This window comes from Zingiber officinale, chromosome 1A (genome assembly GCF_018446385.1).
Source record: "Zingiber officinale cultivar Zhangliang chromosome 1A, Zo_v1.1, whole genome shotgun sequence".
Classification (NCBI taxonomy): domain Eukaryota; kingdom Viridiplantae; phylum Streptophyta; class Magnoliopsida; order Zingiberales; family Zingiberaceae; genus Zingiber; species Zingiber officinale.
In genome coordinates, this window is record NC_055987.1 from 29,874,729 (window position 1) to 29,887,987 (window position 13,259).

Consider the following 13,259-nt stretch of genomic DNA (forward strand, 5'->3'; position numbering starts at 1 on the left):
AAAACCGATGTCTTTGAGTATTTTACACCGGTTTTTCCAAAAATCGATGTCTATGAGCGCAGATTTTCGTTCATAGACATCGGTTTTTTTAGCCGATGTCTATGAGCGCCTTTTTTTCGTTAATAGACATCGATTTTAACATCGGTTTTTAAAACCCGATGTCTATGATAAATAAAATAATTTAATTTCCCCCCAATACTTAGTCAAAATTTGTAACACTTCATTTTTCCCTCCAAACCTAAACCTATATCGCACTGTCCTTCCCCTTCCTAGATCGACACCCCTTCCTCTCACTACAAGAAAAAAAATCTATTGTGACATTTTCTATATGACACTTACTAAAAAAATATCATTATAAATATTTTATAATGAGATTCTTTACCATTAATTATTTTTTTATAAAAATTATCATATTAAACTTTGTATGGTGACATATTATATAAATATCATTATTTTATAAACATATTAACCTAAACTTTCCTTCCCACTCGATCATTATTTCCTCCCCTCTCCTTCCTTTCCTCTATCACCGCTAGGTTTCTTCCATCTCCTTTCCTTTCCTCTATCACCGCTAGGTTTCCTCTCTCCCACCCCTTCTTTCCTTTCGTATTTGCAGCGCACCAGGTTCTTCCCTCTTCGCAGTAAGCAAGGAGTTCAAAGGTAACCCTATATCTTATTTCTTCCCTCTCCGCAGCACCGTGCGTAACCTCGCCAAGAGATGAGAGGATGCTTTAGGTGCGGCCACACTCAAGGGGGTCGCAGCCTCTCCAAACCACTAGTTTACTAGCGGTCGATTTGCGAATGGCTGCACGCGAGGGGGTCGATGCCTCACGAGGCAGTCCGTTCACAAACGGTTGCACACGAGGGGGTCTAAGCAGTGGCCTGTAGCGAGGCAACGACATCGTTATCTGCTTCTGAAACTCTCGTGTTTTTCCATCTCCATATACTGGTAAGCTTTTCAAGAAGATGGAATTGCACAAGCTAGCAGATATGCTACTGAGGATTCAATTAAGTCATGGCTTAATGAATTACTTTGCTTGGATGTTGCAAGTTACATTCCAAATATCACTATGTTAGTATTCTTGATGAAAAGTAAATAATTGTTTTTCAGGTCATTCTCTAAATGATCTTTTATTTGTCTAGACTTCCACATCCAAGTGAATGTGCCCTTTACTATGTCAACCGAGATATACTTTTCTAATATCACAAGGAGAGTGAGATATGTTTATAGGTACTTTTATTTGGTTAAATTTGTGCTATTTTTTCATTTATATTACAGGGAATGATTTCCCTTTATGTTGCTTCTCACTACAAAAAGTCACCTAATGACTTACAAGTTACAATTGATGGTTAATGCTCCATCCCATTACTTGTTTGTGTTACTTTGTATTTTATTTCTTAGCTGTAGTTACAAAAAACAAATTGGACTCCTGGATTTAGTAGTAATCTTGACCATACTTATTAAGTTGGGTATACCAATGAGATGTTCTATATGTTCAAGCATTGAACTCATTTATTGTTTATGTCAATTTTCAGGTTTGTCTCTCCATTGTGGAATTCAATGATATTTTTTCTCCTCATAGAGAGAAGACTACACTTGAGCATGAGCCTAGCTTGTAAGTACATGTACAAGTTATAGGAATTGCTATATAGGCTTCAAATTGACTCCTTTTTTTTCTTGAAGTCTGTACTATTCCCATTCATTCTTTTCTTTCATTTCATTTGTTTTCCTCTGTATTGTTGAAGGATAGTTCTTGATAGATATGATTATTCTCTTGCGGAAATTTGTTTTTTTACTTCATAAGTCTAAAACATGTTATTATTAGCTTTATGTACCATGTCATGCTTATTTACTACATGCAAATCGAAGTTTGAGAACTCATGTTGCACAAAAGCTTCAATTTAAATAAACTTTGGAAATTTCTGTTGGTAGTCATCCATAAAACGTTTGTTGGTGCGGGTAGCACTAACGGTCTAACCTAGGTTTTGATGAATGACAAATAGGTTAAGTTAGTTTTGTTGTTGTCTGACACCTTGATCGAGTGTGCAGGAGAAGTCCAGACAGGTCGACGGGCTGACCGGATGTCTGACACGAAGTTCAGCTAGGTTGACGGGCTGACCGGATAGCTAGCGAGAAGTCCAAGCGGGTCGACGGACTGACCAGACGCTTGGCAAGAAGTCCAGCTAGGTCTCTAGTCGTACGAAGAGATCCGAACAGGGCTGACCGGACGTCTGGCAGGTAAGTGAGGTAAGTCACTGGAGGGGAGTGACTGCGAGGACGCGTTCCCGGGAAGGGAACATTAGGCGTCGATCCGGCTTAGATCCATTTCGGATATCTAAGTCGAGATCGTGACAAGATTCCGGTCTCGGAAAGACGGAATCTAAGTCATACTATTTGTGCTAATTCATACTATTATAAAATGTGCTAACAATCTATTTTGCAGGATATATATTGCCTCGGACTAACTTTGTTTTGCAGGAAAAGGGAGTTTTCTGGAACAAGGTGGTCCGGGCGCCCGGAGGGGATCCGGGCGCCGGAGGTCCGGGCGCCCGGAAGGTAAATATATCCAGCCAAGTCGTCGCCACGTGGAGCATCTCGGTTTGAGCAGCTACGTCACATTCCAGGCGCCCGGAAGGAATCCAGGCGCTCGGAGCAACATATAAAAGAAGCCCCAGGCAGGAGCTTCAGTAATCAATCATCGTATCTGAGAACTCCGCTACTGCTGGTCCTGCTGCTCTACGTTCTTGCGACGCCAACAAGCTCCGACAAAGTGCTCCTTCGAGTTTTAGTTAATTTCCTTGTCGGTATTTTTTCACTAGCATTTCCTGTACTTATTTTGTAACTATATTCGAATTGATAGTGATTGCCCAACGAAAGTGGTCAAGGACCACGGGCCTTCGAGTAGGAGTCGTCACAGGCTCCGAACGAAGTAAAAATTACTGTGTCTATTGTTTTTAAATTCCGCTGTGTTTAACTCTTTTTAACACTATTTTTTAAATCAATATTCACCCCCCCCTCTATCGAACGATCACGGTCCTACAAGTGGTATCAGAGCAGGTACCGCTCTGATTTGGTGCAACCACCAATCAGACTGGGGGTGAAACCTTTCCTTTGTTTTTTTTATTCCTCTTAAAATTTTTTTTCTAATTCTAAACTGGTATATCATTTTTTTTGTAATTAAATCTAAATTGGTGCAACACCAATCTAGATTTGTCTACTATTTTTTCGTCCCGCACTACTAATCCAAGACCAAGTCTTGGGATTTTTTTTGTCTCTTTTCTTTCGTCTGTGCGCAGGACTAAAATGTCTCAGACAGAAGGATTCAGCACAGTACGCCCTCCACTCTTCAACGGGGACGATTTTCCATACTGGAAAAAGCGGATGGAGGTTTACCTCAAGACAGACTTCGACCAGTGGATGAGCATTACGAGACCCTACAAAATTCCAGTAGACAACTCCAGGAATTTACTGGATCCTGAAGACTGGACAGCAGACTTAAAGAAAAAGGCATCAACAGAAAATAAAGCGATCAACACTCTACAGTGCGGATTAACAAGAGAAGAACTAAACAGAGTCGGTCCACACAAAAATGTTAAAGAACTGTGGGACAAATTGATCGAGCTGCACGAGGGAACGAGCGACGCCAAGGTAACGAAACGAGACCTGCTTTTAAATAAAATTTTTAATATAAAAATGCAGGAAGGAGAAACGGCGAATCAGCTCCACACGAGGATCAAGGACATCCTCAACGGGCTTCATGCGATAGGCCACCAGATGGAAAACAGAGACTTAATAAGGTACGCATTAAACGCCTTTCCACGTAATAGTTTGTGGGCATCAATAGTGGATGCCTACAAAATTTCAAAAAATCTTTCTAAGTTAAAATTAGATGAGCTTTTCTGTGAATTAGAATTACATGAACAAACTAATGCTGGAGCCGAGAAAGGTATAGCTTTATTTGCAGGTTCCACCAAAGAAAAGAAAAGCAAGCTTGAATTTGAAGAAGATTCCCAAGACCAAGACGAAGAACACCTGGTGAACTTGGTAAGAAATATGTTCACCAGGAGAAAGAGGAGCAAAAAGGACCTTCAAAAGATCAGCTCCAGAACAAAGGAACGTTACTTGCTTCGGCAACAAAAAAGGACACTACAAGAACGAATGCCCAAAACTGAAGCTCGACAAACCAAGCCAACCAAAAGAAGGCACTCAAAGCAACGTGGACGACTCCTCGGACGAATCGGAGGAAGAAGAATAGAAACATCGAGCCACCTTGCATCGATGGCCGTCAAAGTCAAACAAGACAGTCGGAAGATGAAGACGCAGTCTGCAACTCAAACAAGCCACGAGTCCGTACTCGTTTCCGAAGGCCCGAATGAGGTATACTTTAATTTAAACAAAAAAAATTTTAGAATTATTTCCTGTTTAAACAATAAATTAATTAAAACAGAAAATGAAAACAAATCACTTCTTGAGGAAAATCAAAACCTCAAGGAACAAATCAAAAATTCAAATCCAACTCAAGGTCTAACACTTGAGGAGGACAATTTATCATTAAAAAATGAGATTAATAATTTAAAAGAAATGTTAGAAAAATTCACAACAAGATCAAAAAATTTAGACTTAATCATGAATAATCAAAAAGCATGTTATAATAAAACCGGACTAGGATATAAGTCGAATTCAAATAAAACCTTCAAATCATTAATAACTCAATACAAATCAACCAATCTAGCTTGGGTTCCGAAAGCGTGTCTGACCACGCAAGTAGGACTTAATCAATATTATATACCTAAAGAAAAAATACATTATATAAAATCAAATAAACCAAACCAAAATCCAAAATACAAACCTGAATCAAATTCAAAATCTAAACACTTTAAAAATCAACAAAATTATCACCAAGTTAACCATAACTATAAAAAGAATCGATACAAACCTAAAACCAAAATTTAAAATCAATGGCCAATAATTTAGGGGGAGGCTCCAGAATAGCTGGCACCTCCAAAACTAACTTACCCGACAGGGTAACCCAAAACAAATTAACCCGGTAGGGTAATTAGGATTAGAGACCAAGTTTAACTTGAATCATAGTACCGGTGAAGTTTTTGGATGATAGTACGTTAGGGAAACTTGGGCATCACATGTCTAGAAAGATATGGCTTCGATCTGGTGCATTTGGCCAAGTGGAACTGACCGAAGCTACCCTTAAACGAATCCTAACCAGTTAGACCAAGATTTAGTACTAAGCTCTGTGGATAGGACTATTCGGAAAACCTCGAAAGGTTGGTTACTTCTAATGACGTCCATGTGACTCACCAAGCTTAGAAGTTTATCCGAAGAATGTCTGTTTGTAGAGACCAAAACTAAACCTGAATCTAATACTAGTTAAACAAAACTCTGTAATCAAACCAATTTCATCTCACAAAATCATAGGATTCCCTGATTGATAATATAGATCGGGTGAGATGAATAAGGCTTAAATTTGCTTAATTAAAAATTAAGTTCAAAATTTTAAATTTAAAAATTAAATTAATTTCAAAATTTTAATTTTAAACTTAAAAATTAATTTCAAAATTTTAATTTTAAACTTAAAAATTAATTTCAAAATTTTAATTTTAAACTTAAAAATTAATTTCAAAATTTTAATTTTAAACTTAAATTTTAATTTTAAACTTAAATTTTAATTTTAAACTTAAAAATTAATTTCAAAATTTTAATTTTAAACTTAAAAATTAATTTCAAAATTTTAATTTTAAACTTAAAAATTAATTTTAAAATTTTAATTTTAAACTTAAAAATCAATTTCAAAATTTTAAACTTAAAATTTAATTTCAAAATTTTAATTTTAAACTTAAAAATCAATTTCAAAATTTTAAACTTAAAAATTAATTTCAAAATTTTAATTTTAACCTTAAAAATCAATTTCAAAATTTTAATTTTAAGACTTAACTTAAATAATGTCTGCTCAAAAATAAAAGACTAACTTTAAATCCTACTTACTGTAGGAAACCAAGTGGATTTTGGACAGTGGTTGCTCCAAACATATGACTGGAGATCACACCAAGTTCACTCAACTCACTTACAAAAGCTTAGGAATAGTTGCCTTTGGAAACAACGGCAGGTAATTGGTATAGGTAACATTGAATTAAAATTAGACTTTATAATTACAAATGTTTTACTTGTTGAAAATTTTAAATATAATCTTCTGAGTATAAGTCAATTGTGTGATACTAGATATAAGGTTAAATTTCTATCCACAGAGTGTTTAATCAAACATCTAGATAATCCTACCATAAGCCTAAAAGGTTTTAGAAAAGACAACATCTATGCCATCAACTTAACCATTTCTTCCATTAAGTGTTATTTAACACAAAAAGAAGAAACTTGGTTATGGCATAGGCGGATGTCTCACACCAACTTCAGAAATATAAGTAAACTAAATGGACTTGTGAGAGGCTTACCAAAATTACCTAACTTAGATTCAACCATATGTAATGCTTGTCAACAAGGCAAACAAACTAAATCCACTCACAAACAAACAAATCAGCCACAAACTAACTCAATATTAGAACTTCTACATTTAGACCTTTTTGACTCCCATGGAGTCAAATCTATAAATGGAAACGTATATTGTTTAGTAATTATAGATGATTATTCTAGGTTTACTTGGGTAAAATTCTTAAAACATAAAGATGAAACTTTTGAAATTTTTATAAATTTTTGCAAACAAATTGAAAACAATAAAGATATTAAAATTAAAAGAATTAGAAGTGACAACGGGGGAGAATTTAAAAATCACAACTTTAACAGTTTTTGTCTTGAAAACGGTTACTATCATGAGTTCTCATGCCCTAAAACCCCCCAACAAAATGGGATTGTAGAAAGAAAAAATAGAACCTTACTTGAAGCTTCTAGAACAATGTTAAATGAGTATAACCTACCTAAATACTTTTGGGCAGAAGCTGTTAGTACAGCCTGCTATGTACAAAACAGAACAACAATAAATAAAACCCATAACAAAACATTCTTCGAAATGTTTTATAATAAACAACCAAATATAAAATATTTTAAAGTATTTGGGTGCCTAGTTTTTATCTTAAATACAAGAGAACACTTAGGAAAGTTCTCCTCTAAAATTGAAAATGAAATTTTTGTAGGATATTCCCTAAATAGTAGAGGCTATAGAATTTACAATAAGGTTACCTTAAAAATTGAAGAAACTACTAATGTAAAATTTGAAGAAACTAAACAAGACTTAGAACTTACACAACCACCTGAATTTGTTCCAGAAACCAACCAAACTCTAAGTCATGAAGAAGAGGAACAACATCAAGAGAGTCAACCCCCTAGAACAATAAGGGTTAACCCAAATCACCCAACTGATCAAATAATTGGTGACCCAGACTTGAGAGTTCAAACCAGATCATCCTTTAGAAACCTAAGTCAAATTTCTTTAATTTCAAAAATTGAACCCAAGACTGTGGATGAATCCCTACTAGACCCAGACTGGATTATAACTATGCAAGAAGAACTAGCCCAATTTGAGCGTAATGAAGTTTGGGACCTAGTACCACTACCTAAGAATAAGAAAATAATAGAAACAAAATGGGTATTCAGAAATAAATTAAGCGAAACTGGGGAAATTACTAGAAATAAGGCTAGGCTAGTAGCCAAAGGGTTTAGTCAGGTTGAAGGACTTGACTATGATGAGACCTATGCCCCAGTAGCCAGACTAGAATCCATTAGAATGTTACTAAGTTATGCAGCCCATAAGGGATTCAAACTATACCAAATGAATGTTAAGTCTGCCTTTCTTAATGGACTAATTAAAGAAGAAGTATATGTAGGTCAGCCTCCTGGGTTTGAAAGTCTAGAACACCCTGATTATGTTTTTAAGTTAAAGAAAACATTATATGGACTTAAACAGGCACCCAGGGCATGGTATGAAAGGCTAACATCCTACTTAACATCTAAAGGATTCAACCAAGGTCAAATTGACCCAACCTTGTTTGTTAAATCATTAAATGCAAACATATTTATTGCACAAATATATGTAGATGATATAATATTTGGCTCAACAAATTCAGATTTTTTAGAAGAATTTATTAATTTAATGGAAAAAGAATTTGAAATGAGCTTAGTAGGAAAATTAACTTATTTCTTAGGATTACAAATCAAACAAACAAATGAAGGAAATTATATTTATCAACACAAATACACTAAAGAATTACTTAAAAAATTCGGAATGGAAAATACAAAAGAAATAAAAACACCTATGGCAGTAAACACAATCTTAGATAATGACCCAAATGGAAAACCAGTTGATTTAAAATATTATAGGAGTGCAATAGGTAGCCTACTATACTTAACTGCAAGCCGACCTGATATTTTATTTGCAGTTAGTATGTGTGCTAGATACCAAACTTGTGCTAAGGAATCCCATCTGACACAAGTCAAAAGAATTTTTAGATACCTTAAGGGAACAACAAATGTAGGAATTTGGTATCCTAGGACAAATAATTTTGAACTAATAGGGTATTCTGACTCAGATTATGCTGGATGTAAATTAGACCGCAAAAGTACAAGTGGTGGATGCCAATTATTAGGTTCATCACTTGTCAGCTGGTTTAGTAGAAAGCAACATTGTGTTGCTCTATCTACAACTGAGTCAGAATACATAGCTATAGGCGAATGCGTTGCACAATTATTATGGATGATGCATACTCTAAAAGATTTCAACTTAAATATCACAAATGTAAAAGTATTAATTGACAATATAAGTTCAATTAACTTAACCAAGAACCCTGTGCATCATTCAAGAACCAAACATATTGAAATTAGGCACCACTTTATCAGGGATCATGTTACTAAAGGTGATATTGAACTCAAATACATTGAGTCCAAATCAAATTTAGATGACATTTTCACAAAACCACTCCCGAAAGTGAGTTTAGCAACTTACGTCGAAAATTAGGGATGTGCTCAATAGACTAGGAATTTTAAATTTCAAAATTGTTTTCAAAAATAATTCTTTCAAATTATAAGTTAAAATTGTGTGTTTTCAAAACTTTCCATTTTTAGATTTTCAAAAACAGTTTTGGCCTTAGACTAGTTTTGAATCCTTAGAAAGCATGTACCCATAGGACTAGTTTTTGAGCATCTCACCAACACCTTAGGTTTACCTTGCTTGTGTTTGACAAACATAGAAAGGGGTGAGATGCATAGGCCAACTGTCTGGACTTAAGATGCTTATTTCGGTGATCAGCATAAGTCTGGACGTTAAATACAACTCAGATATTAATCAGATTAAGTTCATCAGTCAAGTCAAAGACTGACTACTTATAATCAACTTAATCTGACTAACCAAGTGAAAGCTACTATCTTCTGATAGGTAGTTAGTACCTAATTGGTTAGACAGCTGTTTAAATTTAAGTATCAAGTTCAGGGGGAGAAATTAATTAAAATTTTGTGTGTTTGAAAAATGCCTTTGTACAACTATTTTAAAACTGACTTATTTTTAAAACACCAGTTTACAAAAAGCTAAACTAAGTGTTTGAAAAACTTGGAAGTTGAATCCCACCTAATTTTTTAAGTTGACTATTGCAAATTTAAACTTATTCAGTTTTTTTAACATATGCTTGAAAATTAAACCTTCCAAATTTAGCTTTTATCAAATTAGCCTTAAAAGTTTAGTTTGGCAAATTTAATCTTACTTGTTTAATTTTTACTTTGTTTTGAAAAATTGAAGTTAAAAAATTTACCTTTTTGAAAAGTAAATGTTACTTAAACTTGAAAAGAAAATTTGATAATCCTGATTTAAAAAAATTTTTACACGCTTGAAAAGTTAAACTTGATTAACTTTAATTTTATACTTTTCAAAATTCAACTTGTCTCCCCCAAGTCAACTTGATTTTTTTCCTTGGATTTAAAAATTATACTTTTATCTTTGAATTTTGAACCAAACTTAGATATTTTTTTTCCAAGATTAACTGTGATTATTTTTTTAAAAGTAACTCTACACTATGATTGTTTACCCTTGCTTATTTTTTTTGATGAATGCCAAAGGGGGAGGGTTAGGTGGTTAAGTTAGATAAACCAACTTTAAAACACTAAAACTAACTTTAAAACCGATGTACCTATTTTTTGCGTTCTTTCACTAACTTAACCAGGTTGTCATTCCATCAAAAAGGGGAAGATTGTTGGTGCGGGTAGCACTAACGGTCTAACCTAGGTTTTGATGAATGACAAATAGGTTAAGTTAGTTTTGTTGTTGTCTGACACCTTGATCGAGTGTGCAGGAGAAGTCCAGACAGGTCGACGGGCTGACCGGATGTCTGGCACGAAGTCCAACTAGGTCGACGGGCTGACCGGATAGCTGGCGAGAAGTCCAAGCGGGTCGACGGGCTGACCAGACGCTTGGCAAGAAGTCCAGCTAGGTCGACGGGCTGACCAGATAGCTGGCGAGAAGTCCAGACGGGTCGAAGGACTGACCGGACGTCTGGCAGGTAAGTGAGGTAAGTCACTGGAGGGGAGTGACTGCGAGGACGCGTTCCCGAGAAGGGAACATTAGGCGTCGATCCGGCTTAGATCCATTTCGGATATCTAAGTCGAGATCGTGACTAGATTCCGGTCTTGGAAAGACGGAATCTAAGTCATACTATTTGTGCTAATTCATACTATTATAAAATGTGCTAACAATCTATTTTGCAGGATATATATTGCCTCGGACTAACTTTGTTTTGCAGGAAAAGGGAGTTTTCTGGAACAAGGTGGTCCGGGCGCCCGGAGGGGATCCGGGCGCCCGGAAGGTAAATTATATCCAGCCAAGTCGTCGCCACGTGGAGCATCTCGGTTTGAGCAGCTACGTCACATTCCAGGCGCCCGGAAGGAATCCAGGCGCCCGGAGCAACATATAAAAGAAGCCCCAGGCAGGAGCTTCAGTAATCAATCATCGTATCTGAGAACTCCGCTACTGCTGGTCCTGCTGCTCTACGTTCTTGCGACGCCAACAAGCTCCGACAAAGTATTCCTTCGAGTTTTAGTTAATTTCCTTGTCGGTATTTTTTCACTAGCATTTCCTGTACTTATTTTGTAACTATATTTGAATTGATAGTGATTGCCCAACGAAAGTTGTCAAGGACCACGGGCCTTCGAGTAGGAGTCGTCACAGGCTCCGAACGAAGTAAAAATTACTGTCTATTGTTTTTAAATTCCGCTGCGTTTAACTCTTTTTAACACTATTTTTTAAATCGATATTCACCCCCCCCCCTCTATCAAACGATCACGGTCCTACAACGTTTACATGGTTTGATATGATTTTTAGGTGTAACAACTCTGCCAGCTTCAAAAATCATGCCATATTCCTTTTTAATTTCTTTTGAGAAAGAAAAGAATTATTTGGAAAAAAGGTCTTGTTATTTGATGTTTTTCGTTTGTGTTTGCAAGCTTTATTGGTTCTTTGCCTTGAAGGTTAAAGATTGTAAGATACTTTTTTTGGAAAGGTATGTTTGCCATGACAAATCTTTTGTGGAGTCATTTATATTTTTTATAGAAGTTACTTGTTTTGATTTTATGTGCTGGGAATCAGAAAATGTATAGTAAGTTTTTAATGGACATCTAGAAGGATTTTCATCTTCTAAATGATAGTCAATGTTTCTTTTTTTTCAATCATTAATTGTCATTCTAGTCTGTATTAATCAATCTTCTATAGCATATTCAGGATTAGAATATGGATGTTCTCAATCTGTTAATTCACCATCTAAGAAGCAACAATCAAAATACAAGCTTACTTTTATCGACCTATTAACATGGCTCAAAATTGACTTTGTTAACACTTTTCCAAACACTGGAAACATCTACCTCACCATCCACCATATCCAAGCTTACTTTGTAAATTTTATCCATCAAGTCTTTGTTTATTTTAGCTACAAATAAAAGTAACTTCTTTTGACAGTGCTGGGTCCCATTAATTGATATATTTTCCTTTAACTGTATAAGAAAATACAAGTTGTGCCCTTGCAGGTGGTTGCTGCAGTTGGCTTCAAGGCAAGAAGGCCTGAGATCCCAAGTACTGTAAATAGACATGTGGCTGCCATAATTGAGTCCTGTTGGGCCAGGTATAGATATCTATTGCCTGATGCAGCCATGGTTATTAAATATTAACATACTTCTTCACTCGTGCTTCCCCACACACTAACTTAAATCACATGTTGAGCTTCAGCGAGCCATGGAAAAGGCCTTCTTTTTCTAGTATCATGGAATCCTTGAAGCCTCTAATCAAGACTCAGTCACCTCAACCGTTACATTCTGATATGTCTAGTATCCAATAGCCAGATGATTGCATATTCCTAAGAGAGATGTGTATTGTAGCTATTCTACTTGTCAATGTTAGTTAGAGCCCTAGAGCCAATCATTTGATGATTGTATGGACTCATGTATATCATATTCTTGTTTATTAATAAAGACATTTGTTTGGTTATTATACTTATTTATATTAGTGCCAAATAGACTAAGTATAATAGCGTCCTTGAGTAGAAGGTTCATACCTATATCAATCGATTAGTTGAATCGATAGTGAGATGATATAGGGAACACTACTCTAAATCATTCCTAGTCGAGTATTAGCATTCAGGGACAATGTTAATACAATAAGACTAGCATGTAGGTCAGCTCGATGACTTGATCTCACAAGTCATGGATATAGAGATATCAAGCTGACACATGGGTATGCATTAGAGAATGTATATTGAATGACCCGCCATGAGAAAGTATCATGGATCGTTATATGAGTGTCATATACTTTCTCATGTGGCTATTAGTATGACTATTAGTCCTTAGACCTGAAGTCACCATGGATCCCTACATAAGGAGTTATGTACTTTAGTTTCGTCAAACGTCACCCGTAATTGGGTGGACTATAAAGGCGATTACTGGGTATGTAACGAATTATGCAGAGGGATGTGAGTGATGTAGATGGGATCTATCCCTCCCATATGACGGGAGCGACATCGCTATTCTTGATAGAGTGAGACCACTAAGTGCATGGCCATGCCCAAATGAGTCAACATTAGATGTTGAGCTCATTTGATCAAGTGAGTCTACTTGGAGTTCAAGATTTAGATTGATTAGAGGATGACATGGTCTATGCCTCACATTGATCAATCTAGATGTCTAGGATAGAAGGACAATGTCACATATTGTGAGGAGTCACAATTAGTAGTCACAAGGTAATGTCGGATCTTGACATTCTTGTAACTTG

General features: G+C 35.8%; 1 long non-coding RNA gene across 2 annotated transcripts; it reads left to right on the plus strand.

Annotated features, from left to right (window-relative positions):
• Nucleotides 1-486: 486 nt before the first annotated feature.
• On the plus strand, nucleotides 487-12,373 carry LOC122022433. Of its 2 annotated transcripts, XR_006122974.1 has the most exons (5): nucleotides 487-660; nucleotides 736-1,231; nucleotides 1,537-1,616; nucleotides 12,023-12,117; nucleotides 12,222-12,373. It is a non-coding gene; the product is annotated as an uncharacterized LOC122022433 (long non-coding RNA). The 2 variants fall into 2 exon arrangements; XR_006122973.1 differs by lacking the exon at nucleotides 487-660 and having other exon boundaries at nucleotides 713-1,231.
• The last annotated feature ends 886 nt before the right edge of the window (nucleotides 12,374-13,259 follow it).